Genomic DNA, 23610 nt, shown 5'->3' with positions numbered 1-23610 from the left:
AATGTTGGCATTTATTACTAGAAGTATAGAATATAAGAGTAGGGATGTGATGTGAAGGCTCTTTTGGGCACACAAGAGACCACACTTAGAGTACTGGTTGCAGTTTTGGGCTCCTTATTGTAGAAAGGATATACTGTCATCGGAGAGTGTTCAGAGAAGATTCATGAGAATGATTCCAGGAATCAAAGGGTTACTGCATGAGGAATGACTGGCAGCTCTTGGGCTGTATTCCCTGGAGTTCAAGAGAATGAGGGGGGATCTCGTCGAAACATTCCGAATGTTAAAAGACCTGAACAGATTAGATATGGCAAAGTTATTTCCCATTGTAGCAGAGTCCAGGACAAGATGGCATGATTTCAAGATTGAAGGACAAACATTTAGAAAAGAGATAAAGAGAATTACTTTAGTCAGAGAGTGGTAAATCTTTGGAATTTGTTGCCACACGCGGCTGTGGAGGCCAAGTTGTTGGGTGCATTTAAGGCAGAGATACATAGGTTCTTGATTAGCCAGGGCATCAAAGGGTATGAGGAGAAGGCAGGGGAGTAGGGATGACTGGAAGAATTGAATCAGCGCATGATTGAATGGTGGAGCAGACTTAATGGGCCAAATGGCTGACTTCTGCTCCTATATTTTATGGTCTTATTACGGAGTTTGTTCATGGCCTGCACCATGTCACATTTTCCTGAGATTACTGTTTCATGCAAACATTGGACATTCAAGTGGTGTTGAGTGGCATTTAGTTAAACAGCTTGCATAAGAGCATTAAGTAATGTAATAACTCATCATAAAAAACATTCATGTTGAGTCTTTGTTTTTAATTTCCCCATTCATAATTTGAGTAAATTCCAAGAAAATCTCTCATAGCCTATCAAATGAGCTCACGTTTCAGTTTCCAAACATAATCACTTAACATATTCCCAAATAATTGGTGTTTTAATGCAGGCTTTCAATTTATATGCCTTATGAATTTACTGGGAGCATTTGATGAAAATCCCCAATTAGCACTAGCATAACAGTTCTGATTAATTTATTATTTGGCCTTAGAGTTTGCATTGTTTCTAAAGTTTCAATGTTGTGTGAGCTACTGTATATTCACCCCATTCAATATGACTACAATCTTTCAGAGTTTCTTCCTTCAGTTTCCCAATCAATGTTCTATGTTGGAAACTCTACATTGGTCAAAATTAAAGGGAGTTTTAATGTGCAGTTTCCCCCATCAAAAGTGTTGAGGCAATGCCTGATGATGCCCCAGCTAGGTTTTATTCTATCTATATTAAAACATTGAACATTACTACACAGGAACCAACTCTCCAGTCCACAATACTTGCAAAATTTATTAAATTAGTAATCAAATGCTCATCGAAATTAATCTCTTCTGCCTACACAATGTCCATATCCTTCCACTTTTTGCACATTCATCTGCTTATCTAAAATCCTCCTGAAACCCTTGACCATATTTTTCTCCACCACCAGCCTAGGAAGCACACTCAGGCACCCGCCACTCGGTGTGAAAAACAAACTTGACTCCATATCTCTTTTAAACTTAACCCACCTTAAATGCATGCATGCCTTTGCACTGGGCATTTCAAATATTGGAAAAAGGTACTGGCTGTGTGCTCTGTCTCTGTCTCTCATAATCTTATAAGCCTCCCTCAGATCTCCCCTCAGTCTCTGCCCCTACAAAGAAAGCAACCCAAATTTGTCTGAGCTCGCCATGACCTGGAGAGGAGTGTGGATTATGGGTGAAAGGGAAGAAGGAGGTGCACCAGCAAGAGGTAATAGGCAGTTGAGGAGAAGAGCTAAGAGGCTGGTGATGCACCATCAATAACTCTCTGAGACGTGAGGCGAGATATCGGCTTTTATTGACTGGAAGAAAGAACAAGCAGCAATTGACCACCATGCTACATCCTGGAGACTGAGAGGCAGGGCTCAGGCCCCAATCGCCTTTATACCGGGGTCTGTGGGAGGAGCCACAGGAGCAGTCAGCCCTGGGGGGGGGGGGGGGGGGCGTGTCCAGACAGGTATATGTAGTTCACCACAGCTGGAGTGAGGAATAGAGGAAGGTGGTGGGGGGGGGGGGGGAATAAAATCTTATCTAGAAGGAGAAATCAATGTCACCAGGTTGGAGGCTACCTGGATGGAATATGAGGTGTTCTTCTTTTCCCCCATGGTTCACTCTCATCTCCTATCAGATTCCTTCCTCCCTTTACCCTTCCCAGCTACCTGGATTCACCAATCATCTTCGGATAATCATCCCCTTCCCTTTCCCCCATCATTTCTGGCATCTTCCCATTCCATTCAATTCCTGAAGAAGGATCTCACCGAAATATCAACTGCTTATTCATTTCCATAGATACAACTTGACCTGCTGAGATCCTCCAGCATTTTCACATGTTTTGTCCGAATTTCCAGCATCTGCAGAATCTCTTGTGTCAAAGAAATTTCTTTTCACCTCAGTTGCAAATAGTCAAACACTTCTCTGAAACAAAGCCTCTTTGTTTAGCTTCCCCACATGCAGGAAAGAAACTCACGGCACTTACCCAGTCAATGTCCAAACATAGGTAAATCTGACTCCATTTCACCACACAGAACAAAGCCACTCAGTGCAGGTATCAACCTTGTGAATCTATAATAAAATAGTTCCTAGATAAATGAATATTTCTATGAGACAGTAAAAGAACACATGGTGCTCCAAATGTGGATTCAGCAAATACTTCTAAAATGTTAGGAAGATTTCCTTCCTTATTTTTATAATCTTAATTATCTACAGATATGATTTAATAAATACTTTATATGAGAATTTCTGATGTTACAAAAAGGGGCATACAGAAAAATGACAATTTTAATGAACTTTAGAAATCATTTATAATAACCAACACAAAAGAAAAGCAAAACCATTACTGCAATAATAAAAATGAATTGTTATTCAAATGCCATCACGAGATGGGCAAACAGATTTCAGCACTGTATGTTGTGATTCTATTCAGCTATGAGGAGTCTTTTTCTTGTTTAATTAGTTCTGTTTGTCCAACATTGGCTAAAAATAAGCCAATTTTAATCCAGAGCAAATCAAAAAAGGAGAGTAGGAAGACCATTTTGCATTAGGGATGAGGCCCAGGAGATTTAGCTGTTAGTCTATTTTCATTTCTTTCACAGGTTACACAATGAGCATGGGAAGAGTTGGGCAACTGCCAAAATGGCACATGCAATATGCACTTGACTCATAGTTCTGCCATTGTTTTGATTTCATTACTGATTGATATTAATTTATCACCTCACGTTTCCTTCAAAACAGACAGAATCATTCAAACGTCTTAATGTAGAAAACTTTTTAATTTAACCCTTTAGATGTGTGTCAATTGGTGGGGGGGCGGGGGGGAGAACTTCCCAGTCTAATCCCACCTTCCAATACTAGGTCACAAACAAGAGAAAATCTGCAAATCTGGAAACCCAAACAGCACACACAAATTGCAGAAGCAACTCTCGGCCCAAAACATCGGCTGTACTCTTTTCCAAAGATGCTGCCTAGCTTGCTGAGTTCTATGCCTAGCATTTTGACAGTGTTGTTCCAATACTCAGTCATGGCTCTTCAGTACATGATCAATGACTTTAAAAAAAATGATGAGGGCCACTATTTCTACCATTCCTTCGGGCATTGAGCTCCCAACTCTCACTTCCCTGTTGATGCCAAAAGTTCCATCATTTTCTCCTTATAACCATATAACAATTACAGCATGGAAACAGGCCATCATGGCCCTTCTAGTCTGTGCCAAACACTTACTCTCACCTAGTCCCACCTACCTGCACTCAGTCCATAACCCTCCATTCCTTTCCTGATCCATTTTTACTTTAAATGACAATACTGAACCTGCCTCTACCATCTACTGGAAGCTCGTTCCACACAGCTACCACTCTCTGAGTAAAGAAGTTCCCCCTCGTGTTACCCCTAAACTTTTGCCCCCTAACTCTCAACTCATGTCCTCTTGTTTAAATCTCCCCTACTCTCAATGGAAAAAGCCTATCCACGTCAACTCTACCTATCCCCCTCATAATTTTAAATACCTCTATCAAGTCCCCCCTCAACCTTCCACGCTCCAAAGAATAAAGACCTAACTTGTTCAACCTTTCTCTGTAACTTAGGTACTGAAACCCAGGTAACATTCAAGTAAATCTTATCCTTTCACCTATTACTTTAAAGCTATACTCCTTGATTTTTGACTCCTCTGACCAGAGAAATGGGTCCTTCCCTTTACTCTGCCTTCGCTCAAGTCTCCACTGAGCCTAAACACAGAATAACTCCATTCTAAGCATTATTTCTTCATATTTAAACTTTTCCAGTCAGGGCAATATTTTTGAGTATTTCTTCTGCACCCCCTCCTGTGTAATTGCATCTTCCCTTTGATGACCATAACCATGGTGATTAATCTGAAACCTAATTTGCATTTATGCATTTCAGACATAACCTTCCAGCTCTCGTATATCACAGCACAGCAAATAAAGCAACACATTTCAAATGAAAATCTTAAAACCTGATGATGATAGAAATCTGTTTTTGGATGTTCAAAAGTCAAAATCAGTTTGTTAAGCGTTAAGATTTAAAATAAAATAGAGGGAACAAATGTGAGAGGGTTAAGAAAACAGTGAGTTAGAGCTAGTTAATTAAGATTCCTCCAGTGTGCTGGTTTACTCACATTTCTCATCACACATGATACTTTGTTAACAATTCCAATCATTACTTCAATAAAATAAAACTGCTTGGGAATTACTTTGTTCAGTAACTACAGTATGCATTTTTTTCATTAATTTTCAGTTCAAATAATCCAATAGAATCTTGATACTTCATTTTGACTGCTTAAGCATACCTAGATTTTCAGAATCCATCATCCAATTGAAGGTGGGTTGGAACCACTCGAACTTAAGTTTCACTGAAAAAGGCAAAAGCATAATCTCAGTTGTTGAAATTGGAAATAGAACTTGTATATCTATGGGAAATGTATCTGAAAGAAATCACACAAAATATCGATAAAATAGTTTATATTAGGGAATGTTTTTTTAATGTCAAAAAATCAGTGGTTACAGTCTATTCTCTTGGTCAGAGGATTGAGGTCCCATGCCAAGAATTTAGGCTTGTAATTCACAGATGTACATTTGAAATCACTATCTTTTGGATGAAACATCACTACATTACAACATGAAGTACACGGTATAAGTGTTTAATTTTCCAGAAAGCATCCTGGGATATTTGGAGATCTTTAAAGATACTATATAAATCCAGGCCCCGTTGTTTCTCGTTTGCACATGCAGAGTGTTCTCTAATTATCCAGTGCAACATTCCTCTCACTACACGAGCTACACTGGCTGATGGGCAGGAGGCAAAGAGTGGAAACAATGGGGGCCTTTTCTGGCTACTTGTTGCTGACTAGTGGTATTCCGCAGGGGCCGGTGCTGTGACCGCTTCTTTTCACATTGTATGTCAAGTACTTGGATGACAGAACCGATAGCTTTGTGGCAAAGTTTACAGATGATATGAAGATGATATGAAGATAGATGGAATGCAGGTAGTATTGAAGCAGGCAATCTGCAGAAGGACTTAAATGGACTTAGGAGAAAGGGCAAGGAAGTGGCAGATGAAATACAGTGTAAGGAAATAGACTATTTTTTTTAAAAAAACAGGAAGAAAATTTTAAAATCAGAGGTGCAAAGGGACTGATGCAGGATTCCCAAAATGTTAACTTGTGGTTTGAGTTAGTGGAGTAAGGAAGGCAAATGCAATGTTAGCATTCATTTCAAGAGAACTAGAATATATGAGGAGGGATGTGATGCTGAGGCTTTACAAGGCATTGGTCAGACTGCATTTGGGAGAATTGTCAGCAGATTTTGGCCCCTTATCTCAGAAAAGATGTGCTGACATTGGAGACAGTTTCAGAGGCAGTTCACAAGAATGATTCTAGGAATGAAAGGGTTATCATATGAGGCATGTTTTATGGCTCTAGGCCTGTACTCAGTGGAGTTTAGAAGAATAAGGCGGGGGGGATCTCATTGAAGCCTGTTGGTATTGAAAGACCTTGTTAGAGTGGGTGTGGGAGAATATTTCCTATAGTGGTTGAGTCTAGGACCAGTGGGCACAGCCACAGAATTGAGGGACATCCACTTAGAATTGAGATGAGGAGAAATTTCTTTTGCCAGATGGTGGTGAATCTGTGGAATTCATTGCCACAGACAGCTATGGAGGAGAAGTCATTGGGTATATTTAAAGTGGAGGTTGATGGGTTCTTCATTAGTCAGGATGTCAAAGGTTACAGGGAGAAGGCATGAAAACGTGGTTGAGAGGGATAACAATACAACCATGATGGAAAGGTGGAGCAGACTCAATGAGCCAAATGGTCTACTTCTCCTATGTCTCATGTTCTTACATTTAAAATCAGTGAAACTTCATCTCATTGCTGACTATGTAAAGATGGAAGCATAAATCACTGCACATTGCTCAGCGTAACCCCATTATAATGTTATTCATTCAATGTGAGGTGCTTTCAAATTTCTGAAGTGTGATTAACATGCAAAGTTCTCCTTCTTTGAAGGCATCCCATTTGACAGTTCTAAAGGTCTGGAGATCGCTCTTCTGTCCATTGACTCTCCTGTAGAGTGGAAGTACATGGTATGAGGGAACTATGAGGGTATAATGAAACTTTGAATACAAAAATCCCTGTACAATTTATTTGGCAAATTAAAAGCTGGCACAAGTAGGCCTGCACATTCATTGATGTAAGCTTGCCTCTCTCCCTTTTTTTGACACTAACTTTCTGGATGTTACAATACCCCGTATACAGGAATTTCTGCCAAATAACATGCTGCTGAATACTAATTATGGGTGTTAGTTAATGGAAGTAGAATAGTCCAGTTGTCAGTCAAAGTGTTATTTGCTTGAAATGAACAATGGATTAACTGTAGTTGCTTCGTTCAGAAGGAAAGAGCTGCAAATGAGTATTCAAGTTGCACCATAACTAAGTTCCCCTATGAAGGATTTAAAGCTGCAGTACTGTACATGATAAATTGCAGACCTAAAATTTGTATTTATGACACAAAAAGAACCAATGAATACAAGCCAGAAATATAATTGAGGATTCAGGGGTGTAATTGTTCCATCTATGGTAATATTACCAGCCATTTACAGCTTATAGTGGCACGGTTATTTTGGCACTAGCTCTACTTTTAGCATAATTACCGCAATTCCATATTTTCTGCAGTTAATTAAGCACAGCTGCAATGCATTACTGCATGATGACTAAAACACTAATTATATCAATTATAAAAGAACATAAAATAAAGCCAACCTGCAATTTTCCACATCAGATACCAATATCATCCACGTGTGCTAGAAGTCAAAATTAAAATAAGGTTAAATGCCACTTGTGCATATGGACTCTTTTTTTCACACTAATGAATAACAGGAATGTCTCATCTGAGTGTAGTGTTTATTTTGGCAGCAGCTGAATTACAATTAAAAAAAGCAACAAGGAGGAGGAAAAATTTGGGAATGAGGTAATATTCTTTCATAAGAACAGATTGGCAGAGCAGCAAACGTTTAGCTTGATAAAACACCGGCTTCTATGATTGTATTTGTTTCTCTCCTGGGGACACTATGCTTATAAACATGCCCTGACAGTTAAATTCAGAGTTGAAATAACAATCTTGGATTCCCACTATGTTACCTGTAACCAATGAGCAATGGAGTGATCAAATTCTATTTCACTAGTTGCTTTCTTTAACATTCTTGGGAGCAATCACACATAATACCACCATACGTTATTTTTAGTAGGTAGCCAGATAACTCTTCTCAATATTATCTAACCTTATGTACCTAGGAGATTTGAATTTCCATTTTGGAAGTTGAAATCCCCACGTCAGCTAACAACCATGTAGAGTTCAAGTCACAGGTGACCATCATTGAAGATCAGAGGAGAACAGGAACCATCTACAACAGGGTTATGTGGTGAAAACTGATTTGGAATTGGCTGGAATTGACTGTGGTCAGGGGAGCAGGAATGAGACTCTGAGACAAAGAAGTCTCACTTTCCTCTGTCCCACAAGGATGTTAAGAAAAGCAATTAAACTTTTACCTAATTTTCTGAAACTACTCAGGTTTTAATCATTAGTTTGTCAAAAACTGACAACAACAAAAGTTTGCCTTCAGGTTTAATATACTACCACATTTAACAGATAAAGCTGATGTTGTGTTGCTGAGAGCACCAACGAATTGCAGCAGTTTCATTCCACATGGCGCATTGTTTTTGCAACAATCATTCCACTGGAACTGTTGAGGTACTGATAAAATGGCAGTGAGCAGGAGCATATCAAGAAAAGGGGAAGACTACAGTACCTATATTTAAGCAAAAAAATTCAATAGAAAGTTCTGAAAATACATCAAATTATTCAACATCTGACGCAAGACAAACAGAATTAATTTTTCAAAACAGTAATATTTCATAAGATCTGGCACAACTTTAAACACAAACAATTCATATGAAACGTGACTTTGCCAGCAATACCCTCCTCCCAGGATGAATAACAAAGTGAAATAATCAGCAGTACTCACAATTTTTAAAATCTATATGGTGTTTCAGTTGTTAATATTTGATTATCTGCTTGGATATTATGTCATGGATAATGCTGGATAATAAGATTTTGCTTCCTGAATACTTTTGGGTGTATCTTATGGATTTTGGGCTGCTGATCATGGAAATCACCATGAAATTTCCTGATCATGCACAATTGTTTTGTAATCACCTATAATTGTTATTCCAATTCATAATTCAAACCACAATGTAAGCAGAAAACTTTTCTACCTTGTCCAGGCATGCCTGGACATGCTTAGGCATGGTGGATGCAGCATGGCAGGACTGGCTATAAAAGCATCACACACACACACACACACACCATTCCATGCACTGTGTTTACATGCATATCGGTTTGCAATCATGTTGATGCGTGTGCTGTACAAGTGCAGCATATTGTGTGTACTCATAATAATAAAGTAATTATATTTTCAGGAGTATTTGTGATAGCAAAATGTCTCTCCCATTTTGCAACAGCCGCGATACTTTCTGTTATATTTATTGTGAGTACCTGCTTAAATCTCAAAGATGGCTCATGACTCCTCCTATTAAGAAAGCCTATGAGCTCTACTTCGGGTGTAAAATTGACGACCAAAACAAAGAATGGGCTCCTCACTTTGTTGCGCAACATGCGTTGTCAATCTTAGAGTTTGGCTCAGAAGTCAATGCAGTTCGCTGTCCCAATGATATGGTGAGAGCAGAAGGATTATGTAATAGACTGCTACATCTGTCTGACCAGCGAGTCTGATTTCTCCGCTAAAAATAAGAAATCCATTGAATACCCCAATCTCCCTTCAGCCGTGAGACCTTTGCCACATGACAACAGTCTTCCACCATTGACATGGAGTCGAAAGGAGGCAATGATGCACAAGCCAGGAATGGAAAACAACTTTGATACTGATACAGATTTTGAATCCTTTATGTTGAGTGAGCCTCATCTGATAACTCAATCTGAGTTCAATAACCTGGTCAGAGACTTGGGTTTATCAAAGGCAAAATTACTGGGTTCAAGACTGCAAGGATGGAATCTGCTGTCACCAGGCATAAAAATTTCCATGAAGGATTTCAATATTTGAGACAGATGTTTCCCAGAATAACTGATGCCAAGATTAAGAAATGCACTTTTGTTGGTCCACAAATCAAACATGTCATCAATGACAGGTAATTTGAAGAACTTCTCGTGGGACCAGAGAAAAGTGCATGGAAAGCATTGAAGGATGTTGTGAAAATTTTCTTGGCAATTTCAGAGCACTAAACTACATGCAGCTGGTTGACAACATGCTTCAAGTATACAAAAACAGGAAGTGCAACATGTCACTAAAGTCTCATTTTCTGCATTCTCATTTAGAATTCTTCCCTGCAAATCTTGGGACTGTCAGTGACGAGCATGGTGAAAGGTTTCGCCAAGATGTATCAGGGCAACTGTAATCTATCAATGCTGGCTGATTATTGTTCTACACTTAAATGAGAAGCTTGAGACACTGAGTACAAAGGAAAATCATCAACAAAACATCTTTAGCTCAGTTGAACTATTGCAAAGTGTCAGCACCATTATGCAATTAAACATTATATTCAATAGAAGTTAATTCCTTTTTTCTCCAAGTTCCTAAATGAATCATGTAGTCTGAAATTTCATTCATGTTCAGCTTCAAGCAGTCTATCATAACCACAAAAAAATTCTGAGGAAGCAATACTTTCGGAAAAATTTACTGTCCAGTGCAATTGGTTATTAACCCGTCACTTCTGGTCAATTATGAGATTTTTTACGCAGAAGATTAATAGGATCTTTGAAAGGTTTTCATATAATCAGCTATGTGTCTGGAATTCTAATGATACATGTGGAGAAGCTTAAAAATGTATCGTTAACCTGGCTGCATTAGTAAATTAAACATAGAAAATAGATTACAGCACAGTACAGGCCCTTCAGCCAACGATGTTGTACCAACCTTTTAACCCATTCTAAGATCAACCTGACCCTTTCCTGCTACACAGTCCTCTGTATGTCAGTCTAAGAATTTCTGAAGTGTCATTAATGTACTGGCCTCTACGACCACCCCTGACAGGGTGTTCTATGCACTCAGCACCCTCTGTGGAAAAACTTGCCTCTGACATCCCCCCATACGTTCCTCTTATCACCTTTAAATTATGCCCCTTCACATTAGCCATTTTAGCACTGGGTAAAAAATATCTCACTACCTACTTGATCTCTATCCATTGTCATCTTGTACACCAATGTCAAGTCACCTCTCATCCTCCTTCTATACAAACAGAAATCCCCTTTCTCATTCATCCTTTCCTCATAAGACATGCTCTCTAATCTAGGCAGCATCCTGGTAAATTTCCTCTGCACCTTCTCTGAAGTTTCCACATCTTTCCTATAATGAGGTGGCCAGAACTGAACACAATATTCAAAGTATGGTCTAATTAGGCATTTACAGAACTGGACATTACCTCAAGGCTTTTGAGCTGAATCCAACTGACTAATGAAAGCCATTATATCATATGCCGTCTTAACAACCCCATCAACTTGCACAGCAAATGTGAGGGATCTATGGATGTGGACTCCAAGATCTCGCTGTTCCTCCACACTGCTAAAAATCTTGCCATTAATCTGTATTCTGCTTTCAAATTCAATCTTCCAAAGTGAATCACTTCATACGTTTCCAGGTTGTACTCTATTTGCCACTTCTCAGCCCAGCTTGGGAGCCTGTCAGTGTCCATTTATAACCTACCAAAGCCTTCCACATCATCCACAACTTGACCAACCTTCATGTTATCTGTGAACTTACTAACCCATTCTTCTACTTCTTCATCTTAAGTCATTTTTAAAAATCACAAAATGTGGAGGTCACCGAACAGATCCCTGTGGAACACAGTTGGTCACTAACCTCCAGGTATAATACACTCCCTGCCTACTATCAGAATCAGATTTAACATCAATGGCATATGTCATGAAAATTGTCATTTTACAGCAGCAGTACTGTGCAATACATATAATAAAAAACCTATAAATTACTATAAGAAAATAAACAGTGCCTTGAAAAAGTATTCAGCACCCAACTCTTTGTTCACATAAATGAGTATTACAACCAGGGATTTTGATCAATTTAACTGAGAATATTTATTTGTGAATCACATGCTCCTGCCCCCCCCCCACCACCCCAACAGTGGAGACCAAAAAAAAACAGGGAAAATTGTAAAACATGAACAACTAAAAATTCAAAGACTGAAATGTCAGAAGTTCAAAAATATTCATCCCCCTTTGCTCAGTACTCCACCTCTCACAGCTGTTACAATCAGTAGAATTTTTGGAAAAGGCTCTGTTAGCTTTGTACAATGTGAGGGAACATGAATTGCCCATTCCTCCTTGTTAAATTGCTCAAACTGTGCCACTTTAGTTGGGAAGTGTCGGTGGACAGCAACCTTGAGGTCTTGGCTGAGATGTCTGATCGCTTTAAGGTCAGGACTCTGACTGGGCTACTTAAGGACATCAATTTTCTTCATTTGAAGCCACTCTATTGTTGCTCTAGCGTTGTGCTTATGGCCATTCTCCTGCTGAAAGAACTTCCTCCCCAGGTTAAGCTTTCTAGCAGAGACTAGCAGGTTTTTATCCAGGATCTCTCTGTATTTATCTTTCCATCAATCCTGACTGGATTGCCAGTCCCTGTTGCTGAAAAAAATCCCAACACCATAATTTACAGTAGGGATGGTGTTACCTGGCTGATGCATATGTACTGCTTAGTTTTGAGGCCAAAAGTTTTCACTTTAGTATCATCCAACCACAAAACCTCCTTCCACATTTCTGCATCTTTGATGCTTTGCAGAGTCTTTATGGTCAAGACCAGGGCTTCTTCCTTTTAGTAAATTGTCGACAGGCTTCGGAATTTTTCTTTTGATTTGATGTCATGCACAATACTTTGTAAACTAGCTTAAAATCTTACTTCAATATATTTTAAATTTAGAAAATGAGATGGTAACGTGAAAATATTTGTTGAGCTGAATACTTCTTCAAGGCAATGTAAACAGTGAATACTGGTTAATTGGGACACATCAAGACCAGTACATTTTGTCCTAATTTGGCCCCATTAGGCCAAAGTTTCTTGGAAATAGTTAGAAAGATTTATTAAAAAAAAGACAAACTACTGTTTAACTGAGTAACAAATTATGTATTTAAGTGAAATGCAAAACAAATGAAAGCATTACCAATACTACCACAGTATTATAAAACTGTGTAATAGTTCCTAATAGTTAGTCAATGGAGGAATTTATCCAGTGTGTGCAGCCATGTTCATTTGATTCATTGTAAATGAACAAAATCATCACAGATACCTAGGGTATATTCTTTTTAGCCGGTGTCAGAACTTTTCATGGCATTTTGACAAAGGTCTGTAATTTTTAAAGAACAAATAAAAAAAATATAATATCAAAATCGGTGCTTTTTGAATTGGCATCTGTCGGCCCAAATGGATAACATAATACAAGCATACACAACTAGCGCTATTTAAAGACGGTTCATTCTAACCATGGTGTAATATCAAATGACCACACAAGTGCTTGCAACCGACTTTAGTTAAAAAATGCTTGGCAATGGTTTCCTGTCCCAATTCAGTGGCATAGTGTTGCAAATAAATGAAGGGAATCCTGGGCTATTTTCTCAATAAGTTTTTGTTCTTTCAGAGTTGTCCCAAATAAGCAGCTGCCCAATTAACCGTTGGCCCAATTGATTGGAATCCACTGTAACTAAAAAAAGATAAACACGTAGTGCAAAAAAGGGCAAAAAAAAAAGAAAAAATAGTGAGGTAGTGCACAAAGGTTCATTGTCCATTCAGAAATCTGATGGCAGAGGGGAGGAAGCTGTTCCTAAGATATTGTGTGCATGTCTTCAGGCTTCTGGACCTCCTTCTTGATGGCAGCAATGAAAAAAGGGCATATCCTGGGTAAAGAGGGTTCGTAATGATGGATGCTGTCTTTTTCAAGGCATCACCTATTGAAGATGTCCTCAATGCTGGGGAGGCTAATGCCCATGATGGAGGTGACTGAGTTTGCAGATTTTTGCAGCTTTTTTTTCCCAATCCTGACAAGTGACCCCTCCATACCAAACCATGATGCAACCAGTTAGAATGCTCCCTATGGTACACCTGTAGGAATTTACTAGAGTCTTTGGTGATATATCAAGTTACATCAAACTCCAACTGTTGTGCCTTCTTTGTAATTGCATCAATATGTTGGGCCCAGGACAGATTTTCAGAGATGTTGACATGAAACTGCTCACACTTTATACTGCTGAATCCTTAATGTTTTCCCTTCACCTCCCCTTCCTGAAATCCACAATCAATTCCTTGGTCTTACTGACATTTAGTGCAAAGCTCTTGTTGTGACACCACTCATCCAGCTGATCTATCTCACACTCATCACACTCTGAAATTCTGCCAAAAGTTATGTCATCGGCATTTGAGTTTAACCTAGCTGCACAGTCACGGGTGTAGATGGAGCAGAGCAGTGAGCTAAGCACGCATCCTTGAGGCAAGGACGGAATGTTATTTCTCATCCACATTTACTGAGATCTCCTAATGAAGAAGTCAAGGAATCAGTTGCAGAAAGACTTATAGAAGCCTAGGTTTTTGAGCTTGTTGATTTGTACTGAGCATACGATGCTATTAAAGGCTGAGCTGTAGTCAATAAACAGCAGCCTGATGTAAGTGTTGTTTTTTTCCAGGTGATCCAAGGTTGAGTGGCAAGCCAGTGTAATTGCATCCGCTGCAGACCTATTGTGGGAATCAGCAAATTGCAACAGGTCCATATCTTTGCATAGGCAGAAGATGATTCTAGTCATGACTAACCTCTCAAAGCACAGTAGATGTGAGAACAACTGGGTGATAGTTGTTAAAACAGCTCACCTGCTCTTCTCAGGCACTGGTATGATTGTCACTCTTTTGAAGCAGGTGGGAACTTCCGAACACAGCAGTGAGATGTCCTTGAACACTCCCACCAGTTCATTTGCACAGGTTTTCAGTGCCCTGCCAGGTACACAATCAGGCCCTGATGCCTTGTGAGAATCCATATAGCCAAGTTTACCTGGATTGCATGGCTCCTGACTTTCTGAATTAGTGTATGATGGGGAACATTATCAAATGCGTTACTAAAATCCATATACACCACAACCACTATTCTACCTTCAATGTTCTTTGTCACATCCTTAAAGAATCTAAATGCTCATAAACCCAGGCCCAAAGAATCTTCTCCACTAATTTGCCCACAACTGAGCTTGACTGTCATTTTGATTTTTCCCCCAGTAAACATTTACAGTAATTTAATTCTAAGCAGTCCATGCCAAAAATCTAAATAAGACATTGCCTCAATGATTTTCACTGTTGTTGGTAAATAGCACTTTCAATTGAGAACGATCTGATGAATGATGTCCCAATGGAATAAATAGATGCCAGTGCTGAGTATTAACTGAAGTTGATTCATTTCTATAGACATTCAGCCATTTTTAGAAAAGTAAATATAATGCATTGCAACTTCAAGAAAGTGAAACAACAATAGCTGTTCTGATGGGCATATTTGCACAAAATATGTAAACTTTGTAAATTACTAACCCTAAGCAGCTTACACTTTTAAAATTTCCCTTTCATATAACCAATGTGCGTTTAAAAATTATAGGCAAAATATTGCGAAGCAACTATATTTACATATTTCATGCTCAGCTAGGGCAATATAGGACTCGGGATAGAATGGATGGTAAAAAAAAGCAAAGACTGCATGCAGTCAGATGGTCAGGAAGGGCAGACAGATGATAGGACAAAATTGCAGCCAGCAGGGTATCAGTGCATTAGGGATGCAGAATCAAAAAGAGTAGCAAATACAGTACACAAAATGTTATATCTCAAGGCATGGAGTATCAGAAACAAGATGGATGATCCTGTTGCACTATAACAGATTGTCAGGTATGATGCTGTGGCCATCACTCAATCGTGGCTGAAGTATGGTTGCAGTTGGGAGCTGAATGTCCAAGGTTACACATTGTATTGGAGGGATAGGAAGGTGGGCAGAGGGGGTGGTATGGCTCTACTGGTGAAGAATGACATAAAGTCAGTAGGAAGATGTGACACAGGATTGGAAGATGTTGAATCCTTGTGAGTTGAGTTGAGAAACTGCAAGGGCAAAAGGGCCCTGATGGCAGTTACATTCAGGCCTCCCAGCAGTAGCTGGGATGTCGACCACAGATTATGACAGGAAATAGAAAAAGCATGTCAAAAGGGCAATGTTATAATAGTCATGGAAGATTTCAACTTGCAAGTGGATTGGGAAAATCAGGTTGGTAATGGATCTCAAGAGAGTGAGTTTGTTGAATACCTATGAGATAGCTTTTTAGAGTGGTTTGTCTTTGAGCCTACTAGGGGATCAGCTATACTGGATTGGGGGTTATGTAATGAACTGGAGGCAATTAGGAAGCTTAAGGTAAAATAAACTTTAGGAGGCAGTGATCACAATATGATTGAAATTTGATTGGAAGAAAGTAAAGTCTGACATAGCAGTATTTCAGTGGAGTAAAGGAAATTATAGTGGTATGAGAGAGGAGTTGGCCAAAGTGAATTGGAAGGATATTCTGGCAGGGATAACAGCAGAGCAGCAATGGTAGAAGTTTCTGGGATAAATGAGGAAAGTGCAGGATAGACGTCTTCCAAAAACAAAGCAATACTCAAATGACAAAATACTATGAGCATAACTGACAAGGTAAGTCAAAGGTAACACAAAAGCAAAAGAGAGGGCATACAACAAAAATTAGTGGGAGGATAAAAGATTGGGAAGCTTAAAAAAAACCTACAGAGTATCTAAAAGAATCATTAGGAGGGAAAAGATAATCCAACAAACAATATGAAAGTGGATAGTAAAAGCTTTTTCAAGTATGTAAAAAAATAAAAAAGAGATGAGAGTGGATACAGGAGGTCTAGAAAATGAGGCCGGAGAAATAATAGCAGGATACAAGGAGATGGCAGGTGAACTAAGTGAGTATTTTGCAAATACTCTTCATTGTGGAAGACACGAGTAGTGTGCCAGATGTTGAAGGATGTGAGGATCCTGCCAAAAGGTCAAGGCCTAAAACGTCGACTGTACTCTTTTCCCGAGATGCTGCCTGGCCTGCTGAGCTCCTCCAGCATTTGTGTCTGTTGCTTGGATTTCCAGCATCTGCAAATTTTCTCTTGTTTGTGAATGATGGAATAGATTACCTTGCTGCAAAGTTTGCAGATGATATGAAGATTGATGGAGGGGCAGGTAGTGTTGAGGAAACAGGTAGGCTACAAAAGGATTTAGACAGATTTGAAGAATAGGCGAGAAAGTGGCAAATGAAATAACATTGGAAAAAGCATGGTCATGCACTTTAGTAGTGGAAATAAATGTGCAGACTATTTTCTAAACAGGCAGAAAATCCAGAAATCTGAGGTGCAAAAGGACTTGATAGTCCTTGTGCAGAACACCATGAAGGTTAACTTGCAAGCTGAGTTAGTGGTGAGGAAGTCAAATACCACATTAGCATTCATTTCAAGAGATCTAGAATACAAGAGCGGGGATGTGATACTGAGGCTTTATAAGGCAATGGTGAGGCCTCACCTTGAGTATTGTGAACAGTTTTGTACTCCTCATCTAAGAAAAGATTTGCTGGCATTGGAGAGGGTCCAAAGGAGGCTCACAGGATGATTCCAGGAATGAAAGGGTTATCATACGAGGAACGTTTGATGGCTCTGGGTCTGTACTCGCTGGAATTTAGGAGCATGATGGGGAATCTCATTGAAAACTTTCGCATGTTGAAAGGCCAAGATGTGGAAAGGGTATTTTCCATGGTGGGGGAGTCTAGCACAAAAGGGCACAGACTCATGATAGAAGGGATTCAAAACAGAGATGTGGAGAAATTTCTTTAGCTAGAGTGTGGTGAATTAGACAGGCAGCTGTGGAGGCCAGGTCATTGGGTCGACTTAAGGTAAAGATTGATAAATTCTTGACTGGATAAGGCACCAATGGCTATGGGGAGAAGACTGAGGAGCGGGGCTGAAGAGGGGTAAAAAAAAAAGTGATCAGCCATGGTTGAATGGCAGAGTAGACTCAATGAGCCAAATGTCCTAATTCTGCTCCTATGTCTAATGGTCTAACATAATCTTCAAACAAGGTGGCAGCCACCTTTCTTCATATTTTCAAAATTGATATTCAGGTTTCCAGCCAGCTTGGAACATGGGTGCTGTTTGTATTTGCCATCTTGGTTCCTTACGGTAGTTACGATATGAGTGCTACATAATCTCAGTATGTTTTTCTGTTTTATGTGCAATAAGCCAGCTTCATTCAAGATTCATTCTCCAATGAATTGAGATTTCTGAGGAATAGATGAGTAGCTACATAATGATTAGTTCAGTGACAGGAAGCAAATATTTTTCAACACCAATCGAAGCAAATATTCTTTGTAAGAAATTAGACAACATTGATTCCATACTTTATAATTTAATTAAACAGAATGTTCTGCAGTTCCCTTTCCTTTGGGTTCATTGATCGCTCAATGCATTGGATGGACAGTTTTGGTTTGATGTTGATGAGATGCTATTTGTGAATGGGGCTAGTTCTTGATTTGGTTCTTCTAAAAACATAAATGGTTCATATTGGACTCAAGTTTATAGCTTCCAATGATTTGGTAGTAAGATATGTCCCACACATTAAACCAAAATGAAAGGACAAAGAACTGAACATTATTGTCTACCTTGAAGAAATGTAGCTTGACAAAAATAAACCTTACGTCATCCAAAATACACAGATGTACAGTTCACTGGAGAAATTAGATATAGTATTTCTGATAGTTTGGTCGATCTAAAGCCAGGGTTAAAATGAACCTGGGAGGCTTTACTCAGGAAAATTGTACTGAGGAACAACACTTCAGCTTCTAAGGAATTATTGAAAGTTATGAACAGAAAAGAATCTATCAGGTCAATGCTCCATACCTTTAATTGAAACTGTCTGGCAGAGTGGAAGTACATTTATTTCAAAAACGCCTTTGTCGTTAATTGTTTTGCTTTATAATTTCAGACTCTATCCCATTCTAAGTTGTTTTGTATAATTACATTTTGGATTAAGGAAGACATTTGACCCATCTCAGTTCATCTATCAGAATTTTCATGCAGCTTAAAGTGTTATTAAGTGTACGTTTCCAAAGATACTTCTTTTATTCTGGAATGAAGAAGGATTTCCTGGTATCAGACACAAATTTTCCCTTTACTAATTTCAAATTTGTTCTACTCTGCTAGTTTTTTTCATTCTTCCCACATAAGTCAAATTTGAATATCAACCTCAAATGGTTGCTCTCTCCAAGCTTAAATATCCTTCATGTGCCCTGGTAACCAGAACAGAAATCAGTACTCTTGGTATTATAACCAAAACAGAATACAGTTTGATCAAGGTTTCCTTGTATATTTTTCAGTTTGGGTTCTGTGATTACCCTTTCCCTCGGGTTCACAATGCAGTGGATAGACATTTTTGCATTGATTTGGTTCTTCTGAAAACATAAGAGGCTCAAAAAGGTCTCAAGGTCATTGTTTACCATGAATCAGGAGACATTTCCCACACTAAACCAAAGTAAAAGTCCAAAGAAATGAACATTATTGTCTTCCTTGAAGATAGGCAGCTTGATGAAAAATAAATCTCATGCCATCCAAAATATATAAATGAGCACAATAGCAAAAATGAAGATACACGTGACTACACATTGGATAAGCAAAATGTTCTTCCAAATATTTTTGTGCATCAGTGATGGGCAGTAGATTTGTTATGATTTCCCCTCCACAGACGCTGCCTGAGCTGCTGAGTTCCTCCAGCATTTTGAGCGAGTTGTTCGCGATTTCCAGCATCTGCAGAATCTCTTGTGTGAGATTTATTTTGCAAATGTGTTAACATCATGTGCTCAAAATCAAGAAATTCAAAGAAATAGATGTGGCATAGAGTGAAATATCCTATATTCCTTTCCAATTCTTACAAATGGCAGGTTACAACACAGCCTGGTGTGGAGGTTCCAATGCACAGGATTGCAAAAGGGTTGTAGGCTCAGGTCACTCCATCACAGGCACAACCCACCCCACCACTGGGGTCATCTGCAAGAAACTGAGCATCAGGAAGGCAGCATCTATCACTGGGGCTCTGATCACCTAGAACATGCCCTCTTCCCATTACTGCTAATGGGAGAGAAGGTACAAGAGCCTGAAGACTCAATGATTCAGAAAGAGCTTCTTCCCCTTCACCCAATTTCTGAACGGTCCACGAACCCAAGAACCACTCCATTAGTGCAGTACTGTAGTGTAGTAGGTAGCACGATGCTTTACAGACCAGGCAACCCAGGTTCAATTCCCGCCACTGCCTATAAGGAGTTTATATGTTCTCCCCATAACTGCGTGGGTTTCCTCTAGGTCCTCCGGTTTTCTCCCACAGTCCAAAGATGTACTGGTCGGTAGGTGAATTGGTCATTGTAAATTGTCCCGTGATCAGGCTCAGGTTAAATTCGGGGTTGATGGATGGTGTGGTTTGAAAGGCCTATTACGTGCTGTATCTCAATCAATCAATACACCAATATTTGTTTATGCACTATTATTTAATTTTATTATTATAACTTTAATGCCTGAACACTGTACTGCTGCTGCAGAACATCAATTTCATGTAACCTAAGTTAGTAAAAATAATTCTGATTCTGAACTAACAAAACTCTTACCAAAGGAAATGAAACTGGGCAGAGAGGGATAATTGAGTCACAAGAGAGTTCAGATGCTGAAACCTGGAGCAACAACGTGCTGCAGGAAATCAGCAGGTCATGTGGCATCTGTGGGAGGAAAGAAATTATCAGTGTTTTGGACTGAGTCTTGATTCAGAGCTTTGACCCGAAACATTGATCATTCCTTTTTATTGTTTAAAAAAGGCTCTAAAAGTAATCTGGGAAATTATAGGCCGGTAAGTTTGATATCAGTAGTAGGTAAATTATTGGAAGGAGTACAAAGAGGTATGATCTACAAGCATTTGGATAGACAGGGAATTATTAGGGAGAGTCAACACGGCTTTGTGTGTGGTAGGTCACGTTTAACAAATCTATTAGAGTTTTTCAAGGAGGTTACAAGGAAAGTGGATGAAGGGAAGGCAGTGGATGTTGTCTACATGGACTTCAGTAAGACCTTTGACAAGGTCCCGCATGGGAGGTTAGTTAGGAAGATTCAGTCGCTAGGTATACATGGTGAGGTAGTAAATTCGATTAGACATTGGCTCAATGGGAGAATTGATAGTGGAGGATTGCTTCTCTGAGTGGAGGAGTGTGACTAGTGGTGTGCCACAGGGATCAGTGCTGGGTCCATTATTATTTGTCATCTATATCAATGATCTGAATGATAATGTGGTAAATTGGATCAGCAAATTTGCTGATGATACGAAGATTGAAGGTGTCACGGACTATGAGGAAGATTTTCAAAGCTTGCAGAGGGATTTTGACCAGCAGGAAAAATGGGCTGAAAAACTGGCAGATGGAGTTTAATACAGACAAGTGTGAGGTATTGCACTTTGGAAGGAAAAACCAAGGTAGAACATACAAGGTAAGTGGTAGGGCACTGAGGAGTGCAGTGGAACAAAGGGATCTAGGAATACAGATACAAAATTCCCTAAAAGTGGCGTCACAGTTAGATAGGGTCGTAAAGAGAGCTATTGGTACATTGGCCTTTATAAATCAAAATATTGAGTATAAGAATTGGAATGTTATGGTGAGGTTGTGTAAGGCATTTGTGAGGCCGAATTTGGAGTATTGTGTGCAGTTTTGGTCACCGAATTACAGGAAGGATATTAATAAGGTTGAAAGAGTGCAGAGAAGGTTTACAAGGATGTTGCTGGGACTTGAGAAATTGAGTTACAGAGAAAGATTGAATAGGTTAGGACTTTATTCCCTGGGGCGTAAAGAATGAGGGGAGACTTGATAGAGATATATAAAATTATGATGGGTATAGATAGAGTGAATGCAAGCAGGCTTTTTCCACTGAGGCTAGGGGAGAAAAAAAACCAGAGGACATGGGTTAAGAGTGAAGGGGGAAAAGTTTAAAGGGAACATTGGGGTGGCTTCTTCACACAGAGAGCGGTGGGAGTGTGGAATGAGCTGCCAGATGAACTGGTAAATGCGTGCTCACTTTTAACATTTAAGAAAAGCTTGGACAGGTACATGTATGAGAGGTGTATGTAGGGAAATGGGCCGGGTGCAGGTCAGTGAGACTAGGCAGAAAAATGGTTTGGCACAGCCAAGAAAGGCCAAAAGGCCTGTTTCTGTGCTGTAATGTTCTATGGTTCTTTCCTCGCAACGGTGCTGTATGACCTGCCTCACCAAATGGACTTTGATAAGGCATTTGACAAAGTCCTGTATGGTAGGCTAGTCCAAAAGGTTCAAGCACATGGGAATCAAAGGCAACTGGCTAATTGGATCAAAATTGGCTTGGTCGTAGGAAACAGAGAGAACCAGTGAAAGTGTGCTTTGCTGATTGCAAATCTGTGACTAGTGGTGTACCATAGAGTTCAGTGTTGGGAACTACGCTGTTTATGGTACATATTAATGGCTTGGGTCAATGTAGTTGTAATGATTAATAGGTTTGCAGATGACACAAATGCAAGATGATGTTTAGGAAATACAGTAGAGATACGACATATACAGTAAATGGTAGGTTAAGGTTCAGGTCCATAGTTCCCTGAAAATGGAAACAAGGATAAAGATATGGGTGGTGAAAATGGTAAATGGCATCCCTTCTTAGGTGGAGGGAAGCACACAATATAAAGTTGGGTTATGTTGCAACTTTACAAAACCCTGGTTAGGTCACACTACAGAAAGGATGTGATTGCATTGAAAGGGCACAGAGATTTGCCGAGGCGCTGCCTGGATTTGAAGACATTTGTTATAAGGACACACTGAAAAGTCTGAGCTTTTTTTCCACTGAAGTGACTGAGGCTGATGGGTGTCCTGACAGAGGTATATAAAATTATAGGAGAAATAGATATAGTATGTAATCAGAAATGTTTTCCCAAGGTAGGGGTTAGTATTTAAAACAAAAGGACATTGGTTTAAGGTAAGAGGAAAATTTGTGGGGAATGTTTGTTTTTAAAGAGAGTGGTTGACATCTAAAACTCAGCCAGTTGAGGTGGTAGAATCTAATACAATTGCCCTGTTAACAGGCATTAAATAGGTACAGTGCTGGAATACACAAAATAAAGAAGGAAATAGACCTAAAGTGGGAACATTGTATAAGTATTGATGGGCAAAAGAATGTTGGCATGGATCTGGTGAACTAAAAGGCCGGTTTCTGAAATATGCAACTCTGTCTGTCATTCAATGATTCTCATGCTGATCATTTCCAGGTTTCACACTAGCTAACCTTCGAAATGGGATGCATAAGAAATGCAATCAACATATTTCTACTTGTTGTCAAATTAGGATGTTTCTTCTACTAAGTACTAACAAAGACATGAATTGAGGCCTTCCAGTTTCATTCCAATTTAATCCCATAGTATGGTCTGAATTTAAAGGCAAAAGGACAGTATGCAAATCCACTCGACCAATCAGTCACTAGGCGTGATCATTTTAACATGCCCCTGATAAAAGTTATATTTAGAAACTTTTTCTATTTACTTGACCCGAAAACATGTGAACACAATGTTTTTGAAATCCTGGATTAAGAACACACCAAATAAGTCAAACTGACAAATGTTTACACTTAACTCAGAGCAGCAGTGAGCAAGGAGATGCATACCAGAGAAGTTATGTAACTAAGTAATAATGTACTTTAAAAAACACTTGTAAAAGCCAAGCACCAGTCAGGCGATGTTGTATCACATTACTGCTCTATGACAATGCTATAACATGCTTTTGTTTGTGCTAAGACACCACATAGCACTCTTGTCGTTGGCATTAATTTTTGAGCGTGCACAAACTTACACGTTAGTCAAACAAGATTAAACT

The 23610-nt window shown here is 39.3% G+C and overlaps 1 protein-coding gene across 4 annotated transcripts in view; it reads right to left on the bottom strand.

Annotated features, from left to right (window-relative positions):
* Positions 1-23610, bottom strand: part of ppm1ba (protein phosphatase, Mg2+/Mn2+ dependent, 1Ba) — a 211829-nt gene that overhangs the window by 175616 nt on the left and 12603 nt on the right. For 2 of the 4 annotated variants that reach the window (XM_059985719.1, XM_059985721.1), the window contains exons 2-4: positions 7332-7372; positions 4863-4925; positions 2541-2626 (exon numbers count right to left, since the gene is read on the bottom strand). The gene's annotated coding sequence lies outside the window, so the exon portion shown is untranslated. The remainder of the gene's footprint in view (positions 1-2540; positions 2627-4862; positions 4926-7331; positions 7373-23610) is intronic. The other 2 variants (XM_059985720.1, XM_059985722.1) reach the window with 1 other exon arrangement.

Source organism: Hypanus sabinus, chromosome 12 (genome assembly GCF_030144855.1).
Source record: "Hypanus sabinus isolate sHypSab1 chromosome 12, sHypSab1.hap1, whole genome shotgun sequence".
Taxonomy (NCBI): Eukaryota; Metazoa; Chordata; class Chondrichthyes; order Myliobatiformes; family Dasyatidae; genus Hypanus; species Hypanus sabinus.
Note: the sequence above shows the minus strand (reverse complement) of the source record. Positions and strands in the feature narration are given on the sequence as shown.